We start from the raw sequence: 27,297 nt of genomic DNA on the forward strand, positions 1-27,297 counted from the left end.
ATTCCTATCCCTTTCTCTAATAATTCTTTATGAACCTCTCAGCCATGCATTTATCCAATCCCCTGTTGAAGCCGATGGCCATTTATCTGGGCGCGTTGGGGGGGTGGGGAGCATAAATTACTGTGTTTGGGTACACCCCTCAAAGTAATGATCTACTTCTGGTTCTCTCCGAACTGCTCTTAGAAACAGAGAGGAGCCAAACATCCTTTCAAGAGGGAAGGAAGACCCAGATTAAGGCTGGCAACCAGGTACTGCAGGCCCCTGGCCCAGCCCTCAGAATGGCGGACTGAGCTTGGGGTGGGATGGCACTGGAGCCTCCCGCTGACGGAAACAGGCTGAGGTGTGGAGGGACTTGAGACAGTTCTACCGGACCAAATGTGCAGGAGTTATAGTGGCCATTCGTCTAGTTTCATTTGTCATTTCCTGGCTGGTCGTTCATTTTTCACCCAGTTTGTCTCCTGTCCAGTATGAGTATGGTGGAACGGCACACTTTTATTTCCGGTATTTTTGTACACTCAGCAACTATATAATTTCAGCAAAGAGCCTTACTTGCACAGTGCAATAATGCCATCTGTTGCTTGCACTGAATGAAAGGGTGGTTACCTTCATGTCGGTTTCAAAGCGAGTTCACCCAATCTTCAGGGATGGACAGAACTGTCAGCACCGGCTGCTTCCCCAACTTAAATGTACCTTTAAAAACAGTTTGATAGTTTATTGAGATAAACAGGTGTGAAGGACAGCCCAGGGTAGGAGCCTATTGACACCTTACTGAGCACTTGACAGGGCATGAGGACAAGTGCTCTGTGCGGTGACGTAGATTGTATGGGTGGTGGGCCCATCCCAGCATCCCTGGGGCACCCAGAATTTAGACTGTTTTCCAAGCCCCGTTTGCTCAGGGGTCAGAGGGCCTCTGTTAAATTGTGCTTTCTTCCAGGGGTCTCTGAGGCCCAATCAATCATATCTACTGAGTGCTTACTGTGTGCAGAGCTTGGGAGAGAACAATAGAACAAGAGTCGATAGAACAGTAGAGAGGGGGAGGCAGACAATACAAATAAATTGCGGATATGTACGGAAGTGCTGGAGGGCTGAGAGTGGGGTTAAGGGTACAAGCGCAAGGGTGACGCAGAAGGGAGAGGGAGGAGGGGAAATGAGGGCTTAGCTGAGGAAGGTCTTTAGGAGGGGATATGATTTTAATAAGGCCTTGTAGGTGGGGAGGGCGATGGTCCGATAAGGGGAGGAAGTTCCAGGCTAAAGGGAGGTTGTGGGCGAGGAGTTGGTGGTGAAATAGATGAGATCGAGGCACGGTGAGTAGGTTGGCATTGCAGCGAGCAGGTTGTTAGGTAGGAGCGAAATGAGCCTGCTGGGCTGCAGTAGGAGATTAGCGAGGTAAGATAGGAGGGGGCAAGGTGATCGAGTGCTTTAAAGGAAATGGTAAGGAGTTTCTGTTTGTTGCGGAGGTGGATGGGCAGTAATCATCTCCCTTCCACTTGTAAGTCACTCTCTTGTTTGCTGTGACTCAGTGACCGCCTTCCTCTCTGCAAGAAGCCTAGCCTCTAGATGAGATAGGAAAATCAAGGGCAGAGATCTTGTCCATGGTCACACACCTGCTCTGTCCCTCAGGGAGAGAGCCAGAAATGAAATCTGGGTTTCTCAACTCGCAGGCAGCTGTGCCGTATTCCGAAATGAACGGTGTGTCCCTTCAGTGTTGCGCTTCTGCTCCTTTTTCAGAGATTCAGCAAGGTACAGTGACTTGGCTGAAGTCATGCCATGAGCTGGTGGCTAAACTCAAGAGGTCAGATCCTCTCCTGTGGAGAAATGAGGTAAAAGTTTGGGGCTCCAGAGCTCCGACGCTCAGCCTGAGAGCTGTGCGAGCCCCGCTGTTTGTTCTCGACCTGATTTTTTTTGCTCCCGTAAAGCTGCCGGCCTGAAATTTATTAGAGCTGATTTTATCCAAATATTTCTGGGTTTGGGGCCAGTCTGCTGGAATCTTATTTCAGCCACCCCTCGGGGCAGTCCTAAAACAAATTAAGGGAGCAAATTAAGATCTAAAATCTGTCATCTATCAGCCCCACGCACTTATATACGTATCTGTTGTTGATTCATATTAATGTCTGTCTCCCCCTCTAGACTGTAAGCCCATTGTAGGCAGGGAATGTGTCTGTTTATTGTTATATTGTACTCTCCCAAGCGCTTAGTATAGTGCTTTACACAGAGTTAAGCGCTCAATAAATATGATTGAATAGATCACCTACCTCATTCATTCATTCAATAGTATTTATTGACCACTGACTATGTGCAGAGCACTGTACTAAGCGCTTGGAATGGACAAAACAGCAACAGATGGAGACCTCCAATTTCACATAAGAGAAAAGACATGGTTTTTTTCCCACCCCTTCCTCTGCCACACTGCCAAACTTCTCCTTGAGGCAGAGTCAAGGAGCCTCTTTTGATAGGCGTTTAAACTCTTGAGCAGGGAGGGATCTGTAACCTGTGGCTCGGGAGCTGCAGCTGGCTCTTCTCGGAAAGAAATGTGGCTCTCCAGCTGGGGGATGGAGAGCAAGGTATTTAAAACCACAAGACCTCATTGATGGAGCGTGGGCCTAGGAGTCAGAAGGATCTGGGTTCTAATTCTAACTCAGACAAGTGGCTGAGTGACCTTGGGCACCTCACTTCTCAGTGCCTCAGTTACCTCATCTGTAACTGAGCCCCATGAAGAACATAGACTGCGTCCAACGTGATTAGCTTGCATCTACCCTAGCACTTAGTGCAGTGCCTGGCACATAGTAAGCGCTTAAATACCATAAAAACAAATTCAAATGAACAACTGTAGGCTAAGTGGGTTAAACAACCAAAAACTGTACCGTGCACTGCACCGCCATCACAACCTACCTACATGCCGTCGTAGAGGGCATGGACTTCACCTCGCCCATTGCTGCTAAGGTGGAGGGCATCAGCAACAAGCATCCTGCCAAAGCGCCTGCCCGCGATAGACCACTCGCCCGGTCCCTCCGCCACGAGGGGCGAAGGAGGGCCAACCCCCATAAGATCACTGACACAGTGAAGTAAGTCATGGCAATTTCATGTGTGTTTAAATGATATACATTGCTGATATTTGCAAAGCGCTGACATGCCAAGCACGTACGATTGGCTGCTTGCATGCCAACTGCTCAAAGTCCTCATTGCGATTAAGGCTTCATTCTGACTGGCTCTTCCGTACAGAAAGATTACTAGCCCCATCCTAGAGTAGAGCTTGAGCAAGGAACTCTGCAAAGAACTCTTGTCATTGAATCCTTGGGGTATTTTCCTAACCCTGCTGTTCACTCACCTGTGTCTGGCTTCTGGACCCTATCACCTCACGCCTTAAAACTCCACAGACCTTCCCTGTGGTCCTTTGTGTCCGGACCAGCCCCTTAAGGGCACGCCAACTTTGCTCAGCTATGGCAGCTGCGTTGCTGGCATTCCACCCTGGCCCCTGGAAGCTGGCCAATTGCACGGGTGCCGGCCTATGTCCCTGTCACCCTGTCAGAGAGGGACGCTCGCGATCCGGGATCGTGCCGATCTGGGCCTGTGCTGACAGCTCCTTATCCTCCAGTTCCAACTCCTGCAGTGAGCTGCTCCGGGCTCCCTCTCTTCTCATCCCACCATCCATCCTCTGCCCCGAAACAAAACTCTAGCTACTCCCTTAGATGGACTTTCCCACCTGTTCCTTGCACCTGCCCCAGAAAGGTCTAGAAGATGGGGTAGGGCAGTGGTCTACTAAATATGATAGGGAAAAGAACTCCAGGCAGGAGAGAGCTAATGGAGGCCTGCAAGCCATTGATCAGGAGTTTCTACTTGATGACTGGAGGATTATGAGGAGTGGGGAGATGTGAACTGAATGTTTTTTTCAGAAAATTGATCAGGGCAGCAGAATTAAGATTGGACTGGAGGCTGCGAGATCATCAAGGAGTTTGTTGTGATCGTTGAAATGGGCTACCACAAGTGCCGGAACCCGTACGGTGGCATTTTGGATGGAGCGGTAGAGCAGGATTCCGGAAGCGCTGCATGGAAGAATAGAAGGGATTTGGTGACGGACTGAATGGGGGGGGTTGAAAGAAGGAGGAGTCAAGTAAAATGCCAAGGTTGCAGACTTGAGGGTTGGGAATACCGATAATAATGGTGACGATGGTATTTGTTAAACACTTAATGTGTGCCAGGCACTGTACTAAGCGTCGGGGTAGATAGAAGCAAATCAAGTTGGACACAGTCCCTGTCCAACGTGGGACTCACGGTCTCAATCCTCATTTTACGGATGAGGTGACTGAGGCACAGAAGTGAAGTGACTTGCCCAAATTTGCACAGCAGAGAAGCGGCGGAGCCGGGATTAGAACCCATAATCTTCCGTTCCCCAGGCCCGTACTCCTTACGCTATGCCATTCTCCTTCGTGGGAAGCGGGGGGAGGGTCAAATGTGTTGGGAAGATTAGGTGGAGGAGAAGATGATTTCAGTTTTGGACCTGTTGAGCTTGACATGGAGACCAAACCCCAGGTATTTGTGGAGACAGGTAGAAATGTGAGACTGCAAGGAAGAGCAATTGAGGCTAGTGAGGTAAATCTGGACTTCATCTGCATAGAAGTGGTCATAGAAGCCATAGGAGCAGATAGACTCTACAAGGGTGTGTTTAGTTCAGTGCTCCACACTCAGTAAGTGCTTAATAAATATCAATAACTAAATGATTGATTGGTTGATTAAAGGAGGTGCGTGTAAATTCGGATGAGACAGGGACCCAGAGCAAAGCCTTGAGGAAAACAGAAATAGTTCAATCAATCAGTGGTATTTATTGAGCACTTACTATGTGCAGAGCACTGTACTAAGTGCTTGGGAGAGTACAATAATACAGAATTAGGAACATGATTCCTGCCCGTAATGAGCTTACATTCTAGAGGGATATACGGACATTAGTATAAGTGAATAATTTATCATTCAAAAACGTGTACTCAAGGGGTGTGGGGTTGGTAGAGGGTAAATATCAAGCGTCCAGAAGTCACAGTCCAAAGGCTTAGATGATACAGAAGGGAGAGTGAGCCTGGGAAAAGAGGGCTGAATCAGGGAAGGCCTCTTGGAGGAAGCGTGACCTTAATAAAGCTTTGAAGGTGGAGTCGGTGGTGGTGTGGCGTATATGGAGAGGGAGTGAGCTCCCGGCTAGGGGGAGCAGGTGGGAAAGGGGTTGGCGGTGAAATAGATGAGATCGGGGCACGATGATTAAGCTGGTGCTTGAGGAATGGAGTGTTGGGGCTGGGCTAGACTAGGAGATGAGTGAGGTGACCTAGGAATGGCCAGTTGATCGAGTGCTTTAAAGCCACAGCAGGGAGTTTCTTTTTGAGGCGGAGGTAGGTGGGCAGCCGCTGGAAGTTCTTGAGGAGTTGGGAGACACGGACCGAACGTTTTTGTTGAGAAGCGATCCGTGCAGCAGAGTGAGGCGTGGACCGGGGCGGGGAGAGACAGGAGAGGCCGAAAGGTCAGCAAGGAGGCAGGTGCAGTAATTAAGGTGGGAGAGGATAAGTATTTGGATCGGCATGGGGGCGGTTTAGATGGAGAAGAAGGGGTGGATTAGATGAGACAGTGAATGATCAGCCAGAGAGGTAAATGGAGAACCAAAGAATACTCTTGAGAAAAGCCTAGTTTAGATAGTCTATTCAGGGGGAGGGAGTGGTCCACAAAATCGAAGGCAGCGGAAAGGGCACGTAGGATTAGGATGGAATAGAGTCCATTAGCTTCGACGAAAAATAGGTCATTGGTGACCTTGGCGAGAGCTGTCTCAGTGGAGTGAAGTGGGAAGAAACCGGCTTGTAGAGTCAAGAACCCCATTCTGGTGTTCCGGATGCAGTGGGGGTTAGTAACGGGTCGGAGGAGTTTAGATAGGAATGGGTGAAGAGAACAGAGCAGTAACCGGAGGATGCAGTGGGGCCCACAGAATTGGGTTGTGGTTTTGTTTTGGATTTTTTTGGTTTTGTTCGTTTTAAGGGTTGGGGAGATATGGGCACGTTTGAAGATAGAGGGGAAGTATCCATCAGGGAGTGAGTGATTGAAAATGGTGATCAGAGTGGGAGCAATTGCTTTTATAAGGCGAGAAGGGATACAGTCTGAGGAACAAAATAGAGAGGGCGGATTTGGAAAGCAGACAGTAAATCTCTTCTGGAGCAGGAGTTTAGAAGAACGAGAGAGTAGATGGGTGAGAGGGAGATATTTTGGAGCTCATGGCTGGCTGCCGGTTTTGATTTTGTCAGCGCAGTCGTTGGCGATGTCATCGGGGAGAAGGCAGCATTGGGAGTCTCGGGAGATTATTAATAGTTGGTGGGAGAAATGGGCATAAGAGTCTGAAGGAGGAGAAGTTTTGCTGAAAGGAAGAGAGGGCAGAGTTACAGCAAATGAGGATGAATTTAAAGTAAGCAAAGTCCTCCTGGCACCCGAATTTCTGCCAATCCTGCTCGGCGACAGGAGAACAGGGGCAGAGAAAACGTACCGTGGAAGTGATTCGGGGCTTGGGGGTTGGACCGTGAGGTCGAAGGCGGGACCCGAGGGGAGACGTGATTTAGTTGGGCGGAAAAGGCGAAGTTGGGTGACGGTGCGGTGGTTGGGTAGGGAGTCTGAATGGGGCGTGCTGGCCTGGGTTACGTGGAAGGAGGCTAGGGATCGGACATCTCTGTGAGGTGGGGGAAACAGTTTTGCAGGTATTGAGAAACAAGGCAGGTTAGGAGATTTTAGGAAAGTGAGATTTTAGGGATGATGAAGATAGAAATAATGCAATGATAAGTGATGATGGGCTCCAGCTCGTGCTCCAGCTCGTGTCCATGTTAGTGAGTGGGCAAGGGGAGGTGGAGCAGGAGGTCAGCAGAGTTGGGGGGTGAGGGCAATCGGGCGGCTTGGGATTCAGCGGGAACATCAACAGGGACGTCGAAGTCGCCGAGGACCAGTGTAGGGGAGGAGGAGAGGAGAGAGATGAGGAATTCACTCAGAAAATTGGCCGAGTTCTCAGTGAGCAGAGGGCTCCTCCGACCCCCATTTAGTAGGAACGTCATGCCGTCCCATCAGCAGGGATATCCCGCCTAGCCCCTCGTGACCCCGAGGATGAAGAGTTAGTCAAACCGAGGTGTGATCCAGAGGAAACACTTTGCCCCAATATACAGCATCACCTCCACTCCCCTATCCCGGAGTCAGAGGGAATGTCAGCATCCCGATGGATGATTGGGTGTCTCTTTGCTGTATCACGTGCTGTCCCTTCAGGACAAGAAGCCCCACTTCGACTCTTCCTTCCGTGATATCTAGAACAAACGGAAGTCATCACCAAATATTTACTGGGTACGTACTCTGTATAGAACACTGTTCTAGGTACTTGGGAGAAAACTTGCTGTGGACAAGGAATGTGTTCATTCATTCAATAGTATTTATTGAGCGCTTACTATGTGCAGAGCACTGTACTAAGCTCTTGGAATGTACAAATCGGTAACAGAGACAGTCCCTGCCCCCTGAGGGGCTCACAGTCTAATCGGGGAATAATGTTGGTATTTGTTAAGCGCTTACTATGGGCAGAGCACTGTTCCAAGCGCTGGGGGAGAGACAGGGTGATCAGGTTGTCCCACGTGGGGCTCACGGTTTTAATCCCCATTTTCCAGATGAGGTAACTGAGGCACAGAGAAGTGAAGTGACTCGCCCACAGTCACACAGCTGACAAGTGGCAGAGCGGGGATGCGAACCCATGACCTCTGACTCCCAAGCCCGGGCTCTTTCCACTGAGCCATGCGTTTATGTTATGTTGTACTCTCCTAAGTGCTTAGTACAGTGCTTCCAACACGGTGAGTGCTCAGTAAATATAATCGAGAGCGAATGAATGAGCTAGACTGCAGGGTCGCTGCCCTCAAGGAACTTACAATCTAATGGAGGTTAAGGGGGAGAACGAGGCAGGCACCGATAATGTATTCCTACAGCGGGAACCAAAGGGAAAAGACAGATGCAACTGGTAAGAGAACTTGGTTTGGATCGTTTCTGCTTTCGATCCTTCACAGGAGTGGTAAACCCAGAGATCCACCTGAGCTCAGTACGAACCGGCTTTTTCGTTCCGTTTCTTCTTTTTCCCGGGGCGCACCCAGGGGCAGGGGAAGGAGAAGCCTGGACTCGGAAAGTGTCCTCAAGTGACCTGGCTCTATCCGGGCAGAAGACGAGCATTCCTTCTGTAGTGCCGCGTCTTTTCCGTGCCTCTCGCTGGAGAGCGGAGCTCTGCACGTAGCAGCCCGTGGTCACTCTGGCACCGACTGGCACGTTGATCTAACCTCTGTCTCTGAGGAAACGCTTCTACTGTCTGGTCTGCTTTTTCCAGGTCATCCCGGAATTGGGGAGTCAAGTACGGAAATGCAGTGCAGGGGTGGCTCTTCCAGACGGTTTCCCTTCCAGCAAATCCCGTGGTTTCTGAACACAGGAATCGCACGCGGGGAAAGGGTGGAGAGGTTGAGGTGGCATTTGATGGCCATTTGAACCGTGTAGTCCATCTCAGCTGCCAACTCAAGGGAGCTGGCGTGACCCCAAGAAGACTCAGCTCCCTTCACCAGGGTGGGATTTAGGACCGAAAAGAAATTCCAAAAGAATTAAGTCTCCATGCCTCTTGTCCATTCCCGCTTTCCTGTTTTTGTGTTCCAGTGTTGCGGTAGTCTCCCACCTTGAGGTAGGGTCCTATCTCTGGTGCCTCCTGCCAGTCGCCTAATGAAATATCTCATCTTAATGTGCTTTCCATTAGAAGATTGACCAACAGATGATAATAATAAAAACTGGCATCTGTTAAGCGCTTTCTACGTGCCTGACACTGAACTAAGCAGTGGGGTGGATACAAGATAATCAGGTCAGGCCCGGTTCCCGTTCCACCTGGGGCTCGTCGTCTAAGTAGGAGAACGGATATGGAATCCCCATTTTACGGACGAGGATACCGGGTGGGAGCCAAACGAAACCACTTGGCCAGAGTCCTACGGCAGGCAAGCGAGGGAGACAGGATTAGAACCCAGGTTTTCTGTCTCCTGGGTCTGTGCTCTTTCTGTGAAGTTCAAGTACTGCAAGATTTGGTGAAAGGCAACCTTGGGAATGTACTCGGGCAGCCCGTCAACAATCCCAGCCAACAAGAAGGAGGAGTTGGTCCCATTTCGTTGCCCAGAAGAGCAGAAACCTTCGGAGGGTCTGACAGCCATCAGATGAATGCATCAAAGGGTAAGGGTGTGTGTTTGTGTGTGCGTGTGTGCGTATGCCCCTTGTCAGCTGTGTGACTGTGGGCAAGTCACTTCACTTCCTCTGTGCCTCAGTTCCCTCATCTGGAAAATGGGGGTGAAGACTGTGAGCCTCACGTGGGACAACCTCATTCCCCTGTATCTCCCCCAGCGCTTAGAACAGTGCTCTGCACGTAGTAAGCGCTTAACAAATACCAACATTACTATTATTATTATTACTACGCCGCGCTGCTTCTCAAGGGGAGGGGCATCCAAGGAACAGGGCGCCTGATCGAGAGATGGGAACCTTGGCCTTCGCCAGGGTGACCGAAGCGCTTGTACAGACTGAACCCCCCTGGATTTCTACCACCGTCAGTTCCTCCCTCACAGATCATGTGCCATTTTTGCAGGAAAGCTCGCAGAGGTGGGGCAGGGTGTCTCCCCTATCCTCACTCTCCCCACAAACATTGCACCACCCCAGGTGAAGCAGCAGGGGAAGTGCTCCAGAGGGGGAAAAATGCGACTGCCACAGCAGAGTCCCGGAGCCCCCACTCTCTCACTACGGTCGCTGCCCTGGCGGTCACTTTTTCAGAACGGCCTTAGACGTGTCGTTTTAGAAAAACTGAAACTGAGAGTCGGTATACCATAAATACCTAAGGCGTAGACTTCCACCTCCTCAGTCAGTCAATCAAATTTGAGTGCTTCCTGTGGGCATAGCTCTGTACTAAGTGCTTGGGAGAGTACAATATAGCAGAGTTGGTAGACGCTTTCCCTGTCTACGGGAGCTTACAGTCTAGAGGATGGCCTGCCCTGCTGCATCCTATACCAGGTCTTGCACCTCTCCTCTCCCAACCCCTTAGGTGACGTCCCCAAGAGCACTATTTCCGGGCTGTCCCGTCTAAATGGGCAGAATCCTTTCTCGCTCCGTGCCTCAGTTTTCCTTTTGTAAAACGGGAAGAATTATCCCTGGTACCTTTCTTCATTACGGGAGAATTCCAGGAGCAAATGGGTGAATTTCAGGCGCAAAAACACCGTCCACAGAGTGCTCTCGAGAAACATCTTTAGTGTGGTAAGACTAGTCTTGAAGCTCTAGACCGTAAGCTCACTGTGGGCAGGGAACGTATCTACCAACTCTGTTGCACTGTACAATCCGAAGAAGCGCTTAGTACAGAGCTCTGCACACAGTGCTTCTCACTCACACGAGGAGAAGCAGCACGGACTAGTAGATAGAGCCCTGGGAATCGGAAGTACCTACGTTCTAATCCCGGCTCTGCCGCTTGTCCGCTGTGTGACCTGTGGTCAAGTCACTTCCCTGTGCCTCGGTTACCTCATCCGTAAAATGGAGGTCAACGCTGTGAGTCCCATGTGGGACGTGGACTGCGCCGAACGTGATTAGCTTGTAGCCGCTTAGGGTGCCTGGCACTGTGAGTGCTTAATAAGTACCATTTTTAAAAATGAATGAAAAAATAAATACAAGGAACTGATCGGGAGACTAGGTGGGCCAGGCCCAGAAGTAACTTCCCAAGAGAAGACGAAGCTCCTTTGCTTATCGCTGAAGCCCGGGAGAAACAGATTCTGATCCAATTGTCACGCTGGGCCTCTATCAAACCTTAATCCCTCCTAGCATTGAGAAGCAGTTGAAGACACTGTTTCAGATAGGAGTCACGGCCCCAACTCGGAGCGTCAGGCTAAGGGACTCTTCACGCTTCACCCAGGGGTCGATCCACAGACTCCACTTTGAAACGGGAAAGTTCCGGGCTCTGCTGATTAAGCGCTTAGTACAGTGCTCTGCACACAGTGAGCACTACAACTGAATGAATGCCCCCGGACTGAATCTGATTGCCTCCCTCTTCTCAGAGACCCAAAATGTACCCGGCAGAGGAAGTGAGGGGTTGTTTTAGGAAAGGCAGCCCAGCCAGAGACCCCCAGGCTCACTCGAGAACCGTCATCTCCGGCCTGGGTCTACCGGATCCCAGACCAACCGGACTAAAAGAGCCTGGGGCAAGAGCCGTCTTCAGTAAAAGAGTAAGTGAGGATGGGCTTGTTCCGACTTGAATTATTTCAAGGGGGAAGCTTGTTTCGTTTATCCGGACTTGGCCTGTACCCATTATCGGCTTTTCGCTCGAGGCGGCGATGCGGGCCCCAGACTGGGGTTGCCCGGAAGCCAGTCGGCCGCCAGCGGCACTGGCAATTCCCGCAGAGGGCTGGCCTGGCCCTGGGTGGGGTGCGCGGGCCGTGCCGGGGAGGGAATGGGGAGAACCCGCCCAAACTCTCGCTGTTTCTTGAACTGACCGGCCGGCTCTGCCGTTTGTCCGCTGTGTGACCCTGGGCAAGTCATTTAGCTTCTCTGTGCATCAGTTACCTCATCTGTAAAACGGAGATAAAGACCGTGAGCGTGTGTGGGACAGGGACTGTGTCCAAACCGATTTCCTTTTATCTACCCAGTGCTTAGGACAACACTCGATACGTAGTCACCTCATCTGTAAAATGGGGATTAAGACTGTGAGTCTCACGTGGGACGGCCTGATTACCCCGTATCTACCCTGACGCTCAGAACAGTGCTCGGCACATAGTAAGCGCTTATCAAATACCACCGCTGTTATTATAGTGAGCCCTTAACAAATACCGTGGTCATTGTCGTCATCAGGATGAGGCTTCTGGCTTGGCCGGGGCCCACTGGGGTGGGATCTGGGAGAAGCCGGCCTGAATTTCTTCTGTTCCCTCCGTCAGCCAGCCGGACAAGGCCTCTGGCTCGGCGAGGGACCGCAGGGATGGTGCCTCCTTTAAATCCCTCGACCTCCCTCCCCACTCTGCCTTCATTCCAGTGTGAGTTATTTTTTTACTTCTGTCCCTGTCCGTGGGCCTCAAACCCGATGCAAATTCAAACTGGAAAAGTCTCCGATCCTCAAAGCTCTTTTAGCGAGAACTCCATCCCCCGGGTGGATGCCAAGGAATGAAGGGATCAGTTACAGAAGCATAAAGAATGCTAAGGAATGAAAGCCGAGAGGCAGGGGAATGATTGATAGACCCACCCAGTAAGTTTGCCATCAACAGCTCGAAGATCCAAGAAGTCTCGGAAACTCCCCCTCCCCAGCCCCCTCCCACATCCACTCTCATCATTCATAGAGGCTTCTCAAGAGGGAATCTTGCAAATCTTTCAACTCTTAACGCATCCACCTGCACCTCTGATCCGTCTCTTCTAGTAACACTTGGACCGACCCTTCTTCCCTCCCTGACCGCTTTTTTCAGCCGCACACTTTCTGATGGCTTCTTCCCTTCTATCTTCACAGGCACATGCCTTCTCTGAATCCCACGGCACTCTCCAGCTCTCCCCCCATCTCCCTCCACCCACCCCTATTCAAACTCTTCTCCTTCCGTTTGCTTCGTCCCCCTCTACAATCTGATTTCCACTCCCTTTGCTTTGCTGAGGCCGCTCTCTCCGAGGCCATCAGTGACCTCCTCCTTGCCGAATCTAATAGACCCCGCTCTGTCCTAATCCATCTCGACCTCTCGGCTGCTTTCTACACTGGGGACCGCTCCCCTTTCCTGGAAACACTGGTTATCCTCGGTTTTCCTGTCACAGTTCTCTCCTGGTTCTCCTCTTTCCTCTCTGGAGGATCATTCTCTGTCTTTTTAACCAGCCGTTCCTCTTATTCCCACTCCCTAACTGTGTTTGTCCTCCAGTCTCTGCTCTGGGTCCTTTCTCAATTTACACTCACGCTTCAGGGGAGGTCACCCACTCTCATGGCTTCAACTACCATTTCTATGCAGATACTTGCCAAATCTACCTCCAGAGCCTTGACCGCTTTCTTCTGCCACTTCACATTTCCTTCCGCCTCCAGAAAATTCCACACGGTTGTCCCGCTGGCTCCTCAAGAACAACAGGCTCCGTACTGAGCTGCTAATCCCACCCAAATCTTTTCCTCCATTTCAGTTTATCGTGGTTGACCGCGCCACCGCCTTCCCCACCTCTCAGACCTCTAACATTGGCATTACCCTTAACTTGTCCTTGTCTTTCCATCGCTATATCCAATCTATCACTAAATCCTGTTGGTTCTTCCACCACAGCCATTCCAGGATCCTTCCTCTCCCTCCCACTGGCCATTATGCTAGTCCAAACACTTTTCATTTCCCAGCTTGACTGCTGCATCAACCTCCTTGCTGATTGCCTTGCTTTCCCTCTCCCCGCCTCCAGTGCAGAATTTACTCAGCTGCCTGGATCGTTTTCCTAAAGTGTCATACAGCCTTCATCTCCCCATTCCTCAGATATTTCCGAGGGTTGCTCCGCCCCCTGCCCTCCCAGAAACTCCTGACAATTGATTTTAAGGAGCTCAATCTGCCCACTCCCTTCTACTTATCCACTCTCTTCTCCCACTGCGGCCCGGCTCACGCTTTTTGATTTCTCGAGCTAACCTTCTTACTGTGCCTCATTCACCTCTCCTCCCTTGCCGATCTCTTGCTCACAGTCTCCCCACCATCTGAAACTCCCTCCCCTGTCACGACTAAGAGTCTGCTCTCCCCATCTTCAAAGCCCTCCTGAAATCTACTCTTTTCTAGAAGGCCTTCCCCAATTAATCTCTATAATCCCTTAACTGACCCTTCAGCATTTTCACACCAGCTAACACTTAATTATGATTCCCAAATAGATATCTCCATTCCTGACCTCTCTCCTCCCCTGCAATTTCGCATTTCCTCCTGCCTTTGGACATCTCTACCTGGATGTCCTGCTGACACTTTAAGCTAAACGTGGCCAAAACTAAACTCCTGATCTTCCCAGACGAACCCAGCCCTCTCTCTGCCTTTCCCATCACTGTAGACAGCACCACTATCCTCCCTATCTCGAAAGCCCATAACCTCGGTGTTGTCCTCGACTCCTCTCTCTCATTCCAACTAGAGATTCAATCTATCACCCAATTCTGTCGGTTCTACTTCCACAATATTGCCAAAATCGGCCCTTTCCTCTCCATCCAAACTGCTACTATGCTGATCCAAGCACTTATCCTATCCCATTTTGGCGCTACTGCAACTGCCTCCTCACTGATCTCCTGGCCTTAATAATAATAATAATGTCGGTATGTGCTAAGCGCTCACTATGTGCAGAGCACTGTTCTAAGCTCTGGGGTAGGTACAGGGTAATCAGGTTGTTCCACGTGAGGCTCACAGTTAAGCCCCATCTTACAGATGAGGGAACTGAGGCCCAGAGAAGTGAAGTGACTTGCCCACAGTCACACAGCTGACAAGAGGCCGAGCTGAGATTCAAACCCATGACCTCCGACTCCCAAGCCCGGGGTCTCTCCACTGAGCCCCGCTGCTTCTGTCTCTTCCCCACTCCAGTCCATACCTCACTCTAAAAATGGATCCGTTTTCTACAGAAATGTTCAGTCCATGTCTCCTGACTCCTCAGAAACCTCCACTGACAGCTCATCCACCTCCTCATCAAACAGAAATTCCTTACCATTGGCTTTAAGCTACTCAGTTCTCACCATCCTCCATCACCTCACTGATCTACGCCAGCCCAGGCCGCACCCTCCACTCCTCTAGCGCCAGCTTACTCCCCGTGCCCCGATCTCATCTGTCTTGCTGCCAACCCCTTGCCCACATCCTCCCCCCCGGCCTGGAACTCCCTCCCCGTCCATATACACCAGACCACCTCTCTGCACCTTCAAGACATTATTAAGGTCACAGATTAAGCCCCCTTTCCCCCAGCTCGCTCTCCCTTCTGTGCCACCTACGCACTTGGATCTGCGACCTTTGAACGTTGGATATTTACCCTACCCCAACCCCGCGGCGCCTTCGCACGTATTATTCCGACCCCGTGACGAGGCAGGGCAGCTGCTGCTCCGGACCACTACCGGCTCCAGTGAACCTTGGCTCCGGAAGCCACAGTCTGGGTCCGAGAGTTCGGAACCCAGGGCGGCCTCAGATGCCCAAATGGCCGCTGGCCCCGAGGCCCATGGGAGCAGAGCGGGGCAAGACGAGGGCAGGTCTCTTTAAATTGTATATTATAAATTATTAATGTATTCGTATCGATGCCTGTCTCCCCCAGGTAGGCCGTAAATTCATCGGGGGCTGGGAACACATCTGCTAATCCCGTTGCATTGCAGAGTGCTCCGTAAATAGTAAGTGCTCAGGAAATACTACCGATTGATTAATTACAATCAAAACCCCACCCCTACTCTGCAGCACTTTTGTACGTAGCTTTAGACACTATTTCCTCCTATCTGTAATTGAATTTCGTGTCCACTTCTCCCTGCTAGATGCCTTGAGGGCTGGGATCACGGATCCTTGTTCTCCTGTACTCTCCCAAGCACTTAGTACATACAGTGCTCTGTACTTGGTGAGGGCTCAATATATATAATAATAATGAGGATACTTGCTAAGCTCTTACTATAGGCCAGGCACTGTTCTAAGCGCTGGGGTAGATACAACGTAATCAGATGGCCCCACGGGGGCTCACGGTCTTAATCCCCATTTTACAGAGGAGTTAACTGAGGCACAGAAGAGTGAAGTGACTTAAGTCACACAGCTGATACGTGGATCGACTCGTGCGCCGGGTATGCGTCTACCAACTCTGTTTTACTGTTATACCGTACCCTCCCAAGCGCCCAGTACAGAGCTCTGCACGCAGTAAGCGCTCAGTAAATAGGATCGATGGATTCCGATCGACCGACCGAGGTTAAGACTTCCTCGTTCGGTGGCCTCCCGTTCTTTGAAGTCCTTTTCTTATTGCAGTTTTGATCTTAAACAGCTGGGGGCAACAAATGCGTAATGACATCGACGGCCAACTCGCCGTTAGGAGAAAGTTGCACTCCCTAGAACCGGTTTCTCAGACCGTAGCCCGGTTGGTTGGTCCGCAGCCACCCTGCCGCCAGCGGTCCTTGAGGACGTTCCCCTTCAGGAAGGGATGTCCCTCTCCGCCCCCCGCATTTCTCCCCCCCCGAACGGTGTCCCTCCTCCGAGTGCACCGCCCCCGGAGAGCGTGGTCGACCCCGTTTTCCGAAAGGGCCCCGACAGCGGATGGAGACGGCCGAGGCGGGGACTGTCGGAAGGGTTGGGGACCTTCCCTGGGAGATGGAAGTCTCCGGGGCTTGAGGAGATCCATGAGGACTTCTGCCCTTCCAGGGTGGTCCGCGGAGCCCGGGCAGCTTGAGATTCACTGCCACGGCGTGGGGATTTCCGGGTGGTCCCGCTGACCCAAGTTCCCTCTTTCGCTCCCGGTAGAGCCCGGTGAATTGGGCTCCCATCCGATCCTAGCTCTCCCCGGTAGACTAACGGCACGTGTCCAAGAATCAAGAGCATCGCAGAGAGAGTGACCGGGCCGGGGGATGGGCCGGCCGAGGGGAGGGGATACGGAGCCCGGCCCCGAGATCCTTGCATCTGACGGCTTCCGGGCTCCCCGCCTCTCCCTCCGTGCTAACCTTTTCCCTTATCGCTCCTTATGGTGGTCATAGATGGAAAGGCTTTTCGCGTGTGATTTCTGGACGACTGGATCCATTTCCCCCACATAAAAAAGAGAGAGGCTCTGTGCCAGATGGTCTCCGAAGGAGAGGGTGGACGGTGGGGCCGGTAGGTTAAGGCCAGCCGGGAATCTAACTTGAGGCAATTAGTCGGGGAGCGCTGGGGCTGGGAGAATCCCAGTGATTTGGATCCTGAGGCCCGGTAACCTCTTCCCCCAGCAGAGCCCACTGAGCAGCTCTGGCCGCTGGAGCGACTGCTCTCGAATTACAACAAAAGGCTGGGATTTAGGGAACTTCCCTGGTGCGGCCGGCTGGGAAAGGGGGTGGGTTCTGGGAGGGGTTTGCCGGAGAGGCTCAAGTCAAAAGTACCAGGGGAAAAAAGGAGCAGAGGAATTCCTGCCGGTCGGCTCCGAGCTCACCACACATTTCACAACTCCCAAGAAGAGCTCGCCGCACCCTCTGCTCGGGACGGGACCCGGAGCCGGGAAGAAAGTGCGGAAAAGAGGGAGGCAGGGAGGGGGAACGTCGACTCACGGAAGGACACCCTGCCTGCTACTCACTGCAGAGTAAGTGCTCTGGGGCTCTGTTTCAGCCCCGACCAGGACCCGTGTTGACCTCCACCTTGGATGTGAGGCTCTCACCCACCAGCTCCCCTCCCCCTTCCCCCCCGTCCCAGCTGGTTGGCGCCTGCATCTGGGGCAGCGGGCGGTGGGGCTGAGAGGTGAAAAAAATCTGCCCTTTAGGCCGGCGCTGAGGGGAAGGACCTTTTTGGCGGAGAGGCTGAAGTTCTGATTCGTGACTCTGCCCTAGTCCTCCCCGGGAGCCTCACCTCGGGGGCCTGAGCCGGTGGGAAGGTAGGGACGGGGCTTGTGGCTAGTTGGGGTAGCTCTGGCACGATATCAGTAGCCCGACTCTTGGACTCGGGTGGGCCTGCAGCACTGCCGGCTGGGCGACCAGATGGACTTGGGCCGGGACTGTTTCCTGCCGGTCCGTTGTTCTGTCCCACCGAGCTTAAGGGCCGGGGCGGCTCCGGGGCCGTGGGACCCGAGTTCAACTGCAGCTGGGCAGCGTGGACGTCGCCGGGCTTTACCTCCGTGCCCCGGTCCCTTCGGGAAAAGGAAGTGCGGGATCTTCCCGGCTTGCGGCTGGGAAAGGGACCCCAGCGGTGCCTCCTCTCAGACGTCCCGGTCTGGACCGCCGCCGCCTCCGGGGTGAAGTCATTCCGTGCCGGGGCTCCCCGTGCGGGTTGAGCGACGGGACCGCTCTCTCTTTCTCCAGCAGGAGTTGCTGTAGGCAGTGCCAGGGAATGCGGCTAGGGCAGAGGGAGAGGAAAGAGAGGGTTGTCCAACGGAACAAAAACGCCACCTCTACATCCGTTTCTGAAGCCTTGACCCTTCTGTCACATATCTAGGTTGCTTGTGGGTCTGCGCGTGGGGACGTCTGCCCGCGCTCATTCCAAACTTGGTTTCACGTTTCTGGGCAGGGGAAGCCGTGGCCCGGTACTGGTGCACGTACCTGATGCCCGGTGCGTGGGAGGCGATGCGTGATCCGTATTTCATGATGCCCGGTGCGTGGGATACGATGCATTGTCCATATGCGTGATTCCTGGTGCCACCTTCTCTCCAACCCCCGAGTTGACTCCCGGCCTGGGATCCTGGGAGAGAGCTATGGGGAAAGACAATTCCAACGTGAGAAAGTGCAAGCTCCTTGTGAGCGGGGATCGCGACCACTAATTCTGTTGATCGCACTCCCCGGGGCTCCACACACAGTAAGCACTAAATAAATACCCCGGTTTGAGCGCTCCCCACATTCACGTGGTCCCTCAGCGTCAGGGCCGACTTCAGTCCCTCGTGCTCCGTGAAACTGAAAACTCCCTTCGGACCGTAAGCTCGTTGTGGGCAGGGAACGTGTCTACTGATTCTGTTGCATTCTACTCTCCCAAGTGCTCAGTACGGTGCCGTGCGCTCAGTAGACTCTCGATAGATCTGATCGATTCAGGCTGTCGTGCAGAGTGCCACCTCCCGAAGGACACGTGACAAGGCATGTCACGATGCTCGCGGGATGCGGTGTGATGATGTCGTGTGCCATGCCACGTGGCCCCATGAAATCACGTTGGGTTTGGCGCGCTGAGGCAATTTCCGGGCACTCATCCTAACCCTACTCCTTTCCTGCCGAGGCCACGGAGCGAGGGGCGCCCGTGGTTGAATCTGCCGGTTCCTTTCCAAAGCGGCGACTCCCGCCTGTGGCCCCGTCACTCCCGGGTCTGCCCTGTCCCCTCCTCCCTCGCCTCCGCCCATCTCCCCACAGCCTGCAGCCCGCTGCTCTCCACTTCTTCCCTCCATTCCTGTGGTGCACCGGCCCCTCCCCGGACCACCTCTCCCCAACCCTACCCGCCAGGACCCAAGAGCAAAGTCCGGGGGACATGGGCTCTGGGCTGGGCTCCCTGGGCTAGACGCTGAATGGGGTCCTCACTTTTTCCTCCCTCCCTCCCTCCCTCCCTCCCTCCCTGAGGCGGGAACCCGTGCAGCGAGCCAGAGCCAAGCAGGCCCACCATTCCCTCCACCCTGCGAGCGATCCTGACTCTCCCCGGCCTCGGCTTCCCCAGCCCGCCCCGTGGGAGGTATTCTTGTCGCCCGTCTCACGCCCCTCCTCTCCATCCTCTCCGCTCCCCGGCCTCTCCATCCCAGTCTCTCCGGTCTCTGGCACCTCCTTTCCCAGCTCCCAGCCTCTCCACCCTGACCTCTCCCAGTGCCGGCTTCAGATGGCTTATCGATCCATCAGTCATATTTATTGAACACTTACTGTGTGCAGAGCATTGTACTAAGTGCTTAGGAGAGTGCAATAAAACGATATGACGGAGTTAGTCATATTTATCGAGTGTTTACTCTGCGCAGAGCCCTGTACTAACCGCTTGGGAGAATACGATCCGACAATAGATAGACACATTCCCTGCCCACGGCGAGCTTCACAGTCTAGAGGGGGAGACAGGCGTTAATATAAATAAATTACAGATACGTACGTAAGGGCGGAGGGGCCGGGAGAGGGGATGAATACAGGGAGCGGGTCAGGGCGATGCCGAAGGGAGAGGGTGAAGATGAATTTAGGGAAGGCCTCTCGATGGAGATATGCCTTCAATAAGGCTTTGAAGTGGGGCGAGTCGCTGTCACTTCGAATCCCGGATCTGCCACTCGTCAGCTGCGTGACTGTGGGCAAGTCACTTCACTTCTCGGCGCCTCCTCCTTGGTGCCGAGAAGCAGCGTGGCTCAGTGGAAAGGGCGGGGGCTTGGGAGTCAGAGGTCGCGGGTTCGAATCCCGGCTCCGCCACCTGTCAGCTGCGTGACCGTGGGCAAGTCACTTCACTCCTCTGGGCCTCAGTTACCTCATCTGTAAAACGGGGATTACGACGTGGGACGACCTGATTACCCTGTATACCCCAGCACTTAGAACAGCGCTCTGCACCTAGTAAGCACTTCACAAATACCGATATTATTATTATTATTACGAGGAGGAGGAGGGAGGGCGTTCAAGTCCAGAGACCGGACGTGGGTGAGAGGTCGGTGGCAAGATATCCGAGATTGAGGTACAGTGAGAAGGTTGGCATTAGGGGAGTCCCCTGCCCACATCGCGCTTACACTCTCTCTCTTCTTGGCTGCTTAGTCAGCTGCCTCTGAGACAGCGGGAGCGGGGAGTCCAGGTCAGGCCCTGAGCTTCCTCCCTGGGCTCACCGGGATCCCCCTCCCACCTCACCTCACTATTCTCGTACTTCAACCCAGCCCGCACACTTGGCTTCTCCGATGCTAACCTACCCTGCCTCGATCTCACCCAGCACACCGCCGACCCCTCGCCCACGTCCTGCCTCTGGCCTGGAACGTCCTCCCTCTTCATAGCCAACAGACTTTAACTCTGCTCACTTTCAAAGCCTTATTGAAGGCACATCTACTTCAGAAGGCCTTCCCTCACTAAGCCCTCACTGCCTTCTCCTCCACTCCCTTTTGCGTCGCCCCGATTTGCTCCCTTGATTCATCAACCCCGCCAGCTCCACCGCACTTACGTATGTATCCGTAATGTATTTATTTATATCGACGTCTGTTTCCCCCTCTACACAGTGAGCGCACTGTGGGAAGGGAATGTGTTTGTTATATTGCTATATATCTCTCTCTCTCTCTCTATGTTATATTGCTGTATAGCTCTCACGCTCCGAGTATAGTGCCCTGCAGGCAGTAAGTGCTCAATAAATATGACTGATTGATTGATTGATTGATTGATTGATTGGGGAGAGCTGACCTAGAGCCAGCAGGCCACCTTCCCCCGGCGAGGAAAGCCAACTTTGGACCTCCACCTTCTCCGAAGTAAGGAGGTGAGAGGTAGGACCCCACCTACCGAGAAACTGGGAGATCTGAACCCAGACCCCCCACCCTAGCTTCCCAACAGCCTAGCTCTGGATGAAGGGACGCTTTACTCCCCTTGATTCGAGTGTCCCCCCTCTGCCTCTGTGGAAGTTGGAAGGGAGGGAGATGGAGGGAGACGAAACCCTCCCCAGTGCTTAAACAAAAAGTCAAGGCTTTTAAAAAGAATCCTTTATTTCTGAGGGAAGAAATAGAGGATCTGCGCATGCCACGGGGTTGGGGTGGTGATGGTGACTCTGTGTGGGGATGGTGGTTATCTTGATAAGGTCTGGTATGGACATCACCTTGAATGTCCCAAGTGGTGGCCATTTGGGGAGGGTCAGGAGGTACACAGCTGCCCCCGTACGGATGTTTATCTCACCGTACGAAGCCGGTCCTGCCCGACAATACTGTGCACCAAAAAAGTGCGTGATAAATCCTGTTAAAGGTCCAAACCAAAGCTATTTCGGTTCTTGCCAACACCAAGGAGGGAAAAGCTGAACACTGCCAGTGGTTTTCTCCCTGAGGACGCAAACAGCTCCTTGTGGGGGCCTGATAAGTTCCAGGGCATGGGGGAGTCACTGGGGTCCCTGGGTATGTGTGTGGAGCAGCACTAAGGACTTGTAGAACTCAGGGGAAAAGATCTGCCTTTAATAATCAGCCCGGTGAGTTCTAGCCAGCTTTCTCTATTTGGCAACTTCTGAATCCACGGGGCAGGTACTTAGGCCATCTGGTTATGTTCAGATAGAAAGAGGCAGGTGAGGCCAGTTTTCCTAAACAGTTTCCAACTGAAGGAGTGACTCTCGGGGCGACGGAGTAAAAGCAGGTCACCCCCTTGGGGTTCAGGCTTCCAGCTCTACGCTGAACTGCAAGGTAACTGGTTCCATCCCTACAGAGAGCCTGGAGCTTAATCATAGTGTTGTCGCCGTGGACTGTAGAGAGACTTTATTTCTCAGAAGTGCTTTCACATCATTACCCCCTTACGGTATGCCCGTGAGGTACGGAGAGGTTGGAGTCGTCATCCTGATTTTTCGGAAAAGGCAGCTGAGGCTAAGAAAGGTTAAATGACTGGCCCAAGGTGAAAGGACTGGGATTAGAACTCACGTCTCCCGGCCTTGGGCTCTTTCCACAAGATCGCACTGTCCTTAAATTAAAAAAAAAAAAAAAGCCTCACAGCTTCGAAGGGCTTGAACAGAAGGTACCGCAGAGATGCGGGCTGTCTCGACAGCGGAAGCAGCAAATCGGGCCTGAGTTTTTCGGAATGACTATGGCATTTATTAAGCAGCTTCTCTGTGCTACAGGCTGGAGTAGATAATAATGATAATGTTGGTAACTGTTAAGCGCTTACTAGGTGCAGAGCACCGTTGTAAGCACTGGGGTAGATACAGGGTAATCGGGTGGTCTCGCGTGAGACTCACAGTTAATCCCCATTTTCCAGACGAGGGAACTGAGGCACAGAGAAGTGAAGCGACTTGCCCACGGTCACACGGCTGACAAGCGGCAGAGTCGGCTACAAGGTTGCGAGCTTGGACAACCCGTCGGTCGTACTGAGCGCTTACGGGAGCTCGGGGGGACCTGCCCGAGGTCACACGGCAGGCCAGTGGTAGGGCTCGCACTCAAACCCGGGTCTTCTGACTCCCAGGGCTTGCTCTATTCCACCCCCGCCTCGCAGGGAAGCGGAGGGTAGAGGGGCGCGTCCAAATGGAAACCACCGTACCCTAACGGTGCCCTTTTGACTCCCGCTGAAAACAGACTCTCTGAAACCCATAGACGGAGCGCATATCCCCACCTAATCTCTCGTCGGGGGATTGGCTCAGCCATTCGGTGAGTCACCAACCCAGATGGAGAAAACCCTCCGATTCAGTTCTCCTCCGGCCGAACTGATCCAGCAGTTCCCGGCCAGACTCCTTCCAGGCCTGCCGTACGACCGCCGGGTGACCGGGCCGCGGATCCCGAGGCGAGGCCTCGCTGGAGCAGCATCAGCCGTTGTGGCCTGTGACAACCTAACCGTCAGATTCCCATTCCCATAAATAAAAAAAAGGAGGAAGGCTGTGGGCTGGTGGTTTCTCTGAGAAAGTTCCCCCTCTGAGTCAGTGAAGTTGGAAGTTTTAACGCTACCTAGGGGAATCGTGAAAAAAAGTGGCTGGAAGATGCCGGCCCATTATTCAGCAATCTGGTCATTTGGATTTGGAGACCCATCTGATGTCAAACGCATTTTAGAGCGAAGTGAGTCTGCTTACCGGAATGGGAGCTTGACCTCTTGTCCCCGGGGTGGGGTGATCCGAAGTTCACTGTAAAACACTGAACAAACCACTTCTCCCCTCTGTGCCTCAATTTTCACTGCTGTACAATGGGGAGAGTAATCCGTTTCCTCGACGCCACGGAATACTGCAAGGATGAACGAAAGCAAATTCCTGTAGCACTTCGGGTTTTATGGAGAAAGGGAGCCATGTAAGTAAAAATAGCCCGTCAGAGGGCAGGGACTGTCTCTATCTGCTACCGATTTGCACAGCGGTCTGCACATAGTAAGCGCTCAATAGATACTATTGAATGAATGAATGAATGAATAAAAATAGCTATCCTTACCTTTGCATAACGGCAGGGACTGTCTCTATCTGTTGCCGGCTTGTTCATTCCGAGCGCTTGGCACAGTGCTCTGCTCATAGTAAGCGCTCAATAAATAAATAAATACTATTGAATCTACCAGAGCAAAAGGTAATATCACCACCCATCTTATTGCTCTGGTAATGGCCACTCTTGAAGCCCTGCATAGGTTGCTCATCTCGCTCAGATGAGAAACAGTGTGTCCTAGTGGATAGAGCACAGGCCTGGAAGTCAGAAGGACCTGGGTTCTAATCCTGGCTCCACCACTTTGCTGTGACACTTTGGGCAAAACACTTAACTTCTCCATGCCTCAGTGACCTCATCTGTAAAGTGGGGATTAAGACTGTAAGACCCACTGGGACGTGCACTGTGTCCAACTTCAGTAGCTTGTATCCACTCCAGCACTTAGTACAGTGTCTGGCACATAATAAGCGCTTAACAAATACCGTTTTTTAAAAAAACTAATCATTTGGCTTTCACTCCTACCTGCGCAGAGATGAGCCTCTCATGTTGGAGTGCGGCAGGCAGACTCAGAAAACCGCTGTAGACTCTCCTACTCAGTCAACCGATCAATCACTGGTACTTATCGAGGCACTTACTGTGCGCAGAGCACTGGGGAGATTTCAATGCAGCAGTAAAGAGTGACAATCCCTGCCCACAATGAGCTCACAGTCTAGAGTGGGGAAGGCGGACATCAATACAAATAAACGGACATCAATATAAATAAATTCATTCATTCAATCGTATTTACTGAGCACCTACTATGTGCAGAGCACTGTACTAGTGCTTGGAATGTACAATTTGGCAACAGATAGAGACGCTCCCTGCCCAACAGTGGGCTCACAGTCTAAACGGGGGAGACGGACAACGAAACAAAACAGAACAGAGCAAAACGAGTAGTTTGGCATCAGTATCATCAAGATAAATAGAATCATAAGTATACACGCATCGTTAACACAATAAACAGAGTAATAATATATACAGATAGGCACAAGTGCTATCAGGATAGGAAGGGGGGAAGAGCAGAGGGAGGGAGAAGGGGGAATGGGGAGGGGAGGAGGAGCAGAAGGAAAGGGAGGGCTCAGTCTGGGTACTCTTCCTGGAGGAGGTGAGCTCTCAGTAAGGCTTTGAAGAGGGGAAGAGAGTTAGTTTGGCAGAAGTGGGGAGGGAGGGCGTTGCAGGTCAGCGGTAGGACGCGGGCCAGGGGTCGACGGCGGGACAGGTGCGAACAAGGCACCGCGAGGAGGTGAGCGGCAGAGGAGCGGAGTGTACGGGTTGGGCTGTAGAAGGAGAGAAGGGAGGTGAGGCAGGAGGGGGCCAGGGGATGGAGAGCTTCGAAGCCAAGAGTGAGGAGTTTTTATTTCGTGCGAAGGTTGATAGGCAACCACCGGAGGTTTTTGAGGAGGGGAGTGACGTGCCCAGAGCGTTTCTGTAGAAAGATGATCCGGGCAGCGGAATGAAAAATAGACTGGAGTGGGGTGCTATGGGGCGGGGAGAAGAGGGAAGAGCAAAGGGAGCAAGTCAGGGTGTCCAGAAGGGAGTAGATGAGAAAAAGTGGGGCTTAGTCTGGGAAGGCTTCTTGGAGGAGATGTGTCTTTAGTAAGGCTTTGAAGGTTGGGGGGGGCGGGGCAGTAATTGTCTGGTGGGTTTGAGGAGCTGGGCCGGGCCAGAGGTAGGACTTGGGCCTGGGGTCAGCACAGTGAGAAGCTTAACACCAGAGGAGCAAAGTGTGCGGGCTGGATCGTAGAAGGAGGGAAGCGTGGTGAGGTAGGACGGGGCAAGGTGATGGACTGCTTCAAAGCCAATGGTGAGGAGTTTTTGTTTGATATAGAGGTGGATAGACCGTCGCTGGAGATTTTTGAGCAGGGGGATGACATATCCTGAACGTTTCTGTAGAAACATGATTCGGGCAGGGGAGTCAAGTGTGGACTGGAGTGGGGAGAGGCAGGAGGTCGGGAAGTCAGTAAGGAGGCTGATGCAGTCATCTGGGTGGAATAGGATGAGCGACTGTATTACCACGCTAGCAGTTTGGATGGAGAGGAAAGGGTGAAGTATTAGCGATGCGGTGAAGGTGAGACCAACAGGATTTGGCGATGGGTCGAGTATATGGATTGAATGAGAGAGAGGAGTCAAGGATAATGCCAAGGTTATGGGCTTGTGAAACGGGAAGGATGGTGGCGCCGTCTACAGTGACAGGAAAGTCCGGGAGGAGACAGGTTTTGGGTGGGAAGATAAGGAGCTCTGCTTTGGACGTGTTAAGTGTGAGTTAGGTTAAGCTTGAGGCGACTGGAGGACATCCAAGTAGAGATGTCTCGAGGGCGGGAGGAGATGCGAGCCTGGAGGAAGGGCGAGAGATCGGGGAGGAGATGCAGATTTGGGTATCATCTGCATAGAGACGGTCGTTGAAGTCACGGGAGCGAATGAGTCCTCCAAGGAAACGAGGGAGCCCAAAATTAGAGGGTGGGAGGCAGAGGAGGAGCCCACGAAGGAGACCGAGAATGAACGGCCAGAGAGGAAAGAGGAGAAGAAGGAGAGGACAGAGTCAGTGAAGTCAAGGTTGGATAACGTTTCCAGGAGAAGGGGGTGCTCCACAGTGTCATAGACGGATGAGAGGCCGAGGATTAGGATGGAGCAGGAGCCTTTGGATTCGGCAAGAAAGAGATCGCTGGTGACCTTGGAGAGAGCGGTTTTAGTGGAGCCAAGGGGACAGAAGCCAGATCGGAGGGGGTCCAGGATAGAATTGGACGAGAGGAATTTGAGACCAGCGGGTTTAGATGACTCACTCAAGGAGTTTGAAGAGGAATGGTAAGTGGGAGATGGGGCAATAACTGGAGGGAGCTGTGGGGTCGAGGGAGGGGTTTTTTAGGATGGGGGAGAGGTGGGCCTGTGGGGAAGAAACCGGTAGAGAGCCAACAGTTAAAGATGCTCGTTACGGAGGGAAGGGGCGAGAATTTTTATAAGGTGCGAAGGAATGGGGTCCGACGCAGGTGTGGCATTTGAGAGGAGGCCGGAGATCCTCTCTGGAGATACTGCTGGGAAGGAGGGGAAAGCTGAAGAGGGGATCATTCACCGCAACCATTTGGGAACGCTGGCCCATTTGATCACATCTGCTGTTGGTTTCCCCGGGGGTGAACATTTGAATTCATTTTAATTCGTGGGGAATGAATTTTGCGGGCCTGCCCTCTTTCTGGATTGGTTTCGATCCCTCGGTAAATGAAGCAAAAGATCGTGGAGGAAAAGATGTCAAATTGTTCCCATATACCGTAGGAGGAAGTGTGGAGGGCTGACGGTCAAGAGAGTCCCAGCTCTGCCACTGGTCCGCTGGATGTCTTAGGCAGGTCGCTTCAACCGTTTCTACGTTTCCTTTACGTAAAGTAGGGCCGACGGCTGCTCTCCTTACTTCTTAGAGTGGCAGCCGATGTGGGACGGGACATATCTAATGATCTCTAATCATAAGACATCTAATGATATCTAACTCACTAATTAGCACCTAGTTAAGAGAAGCTCTACTTCTCAGACAACTCAGGACACTGGCCTGAAAGAGGGCTGTGTGATGGTAATGGAGGCCAAACCTGGGAAGTATTAGCAATGTCATTAGCCACTGTTGGTTCACTGACTACAGATTTC

The 27,297-nt window shown here is 52.6% G+C and overlaps 1 protein-coding gene across 1 annotated transcript in view; it reads left to right on the forward strand.

Annotated features, from left to right (window-relative positions):
- The first annotated feature begins 16,906 nt into the window (after positions 1-16,906).
- LOXL2 (lysyl oxidase like 2) overlaps positions 16,907-27,297 on the forward strand; it is a 106,721-nt gene continuing 96,330 nt past the window's right edge. Inside the window, exon 1 of the mRNA XM_029065171.1 lies at positions 16,907-17,247. The gene's annotated coding sequence lies outside the window, so the exon portion shown is untranslated. The remainder of the gene's footprint in view (positions 17,248-27,297) is intronic.

This window comes from Ornithorhynchus anatinus, chromosome 5 (genome assembly GCF_004115215.2).
Source record: "Ornithorhynchus anatinus isolate Pmale09 chromosome 5, mOrnAna1.pri.v4, whole genome shotgun sequence".
Lineage (NCBI taxonomy): Eukaryota > Metazoa > Chordata > Mammalia > Monotremata > Ornithorhynchidae > Ornithorhynchus > Ornithorhynchus anatinus.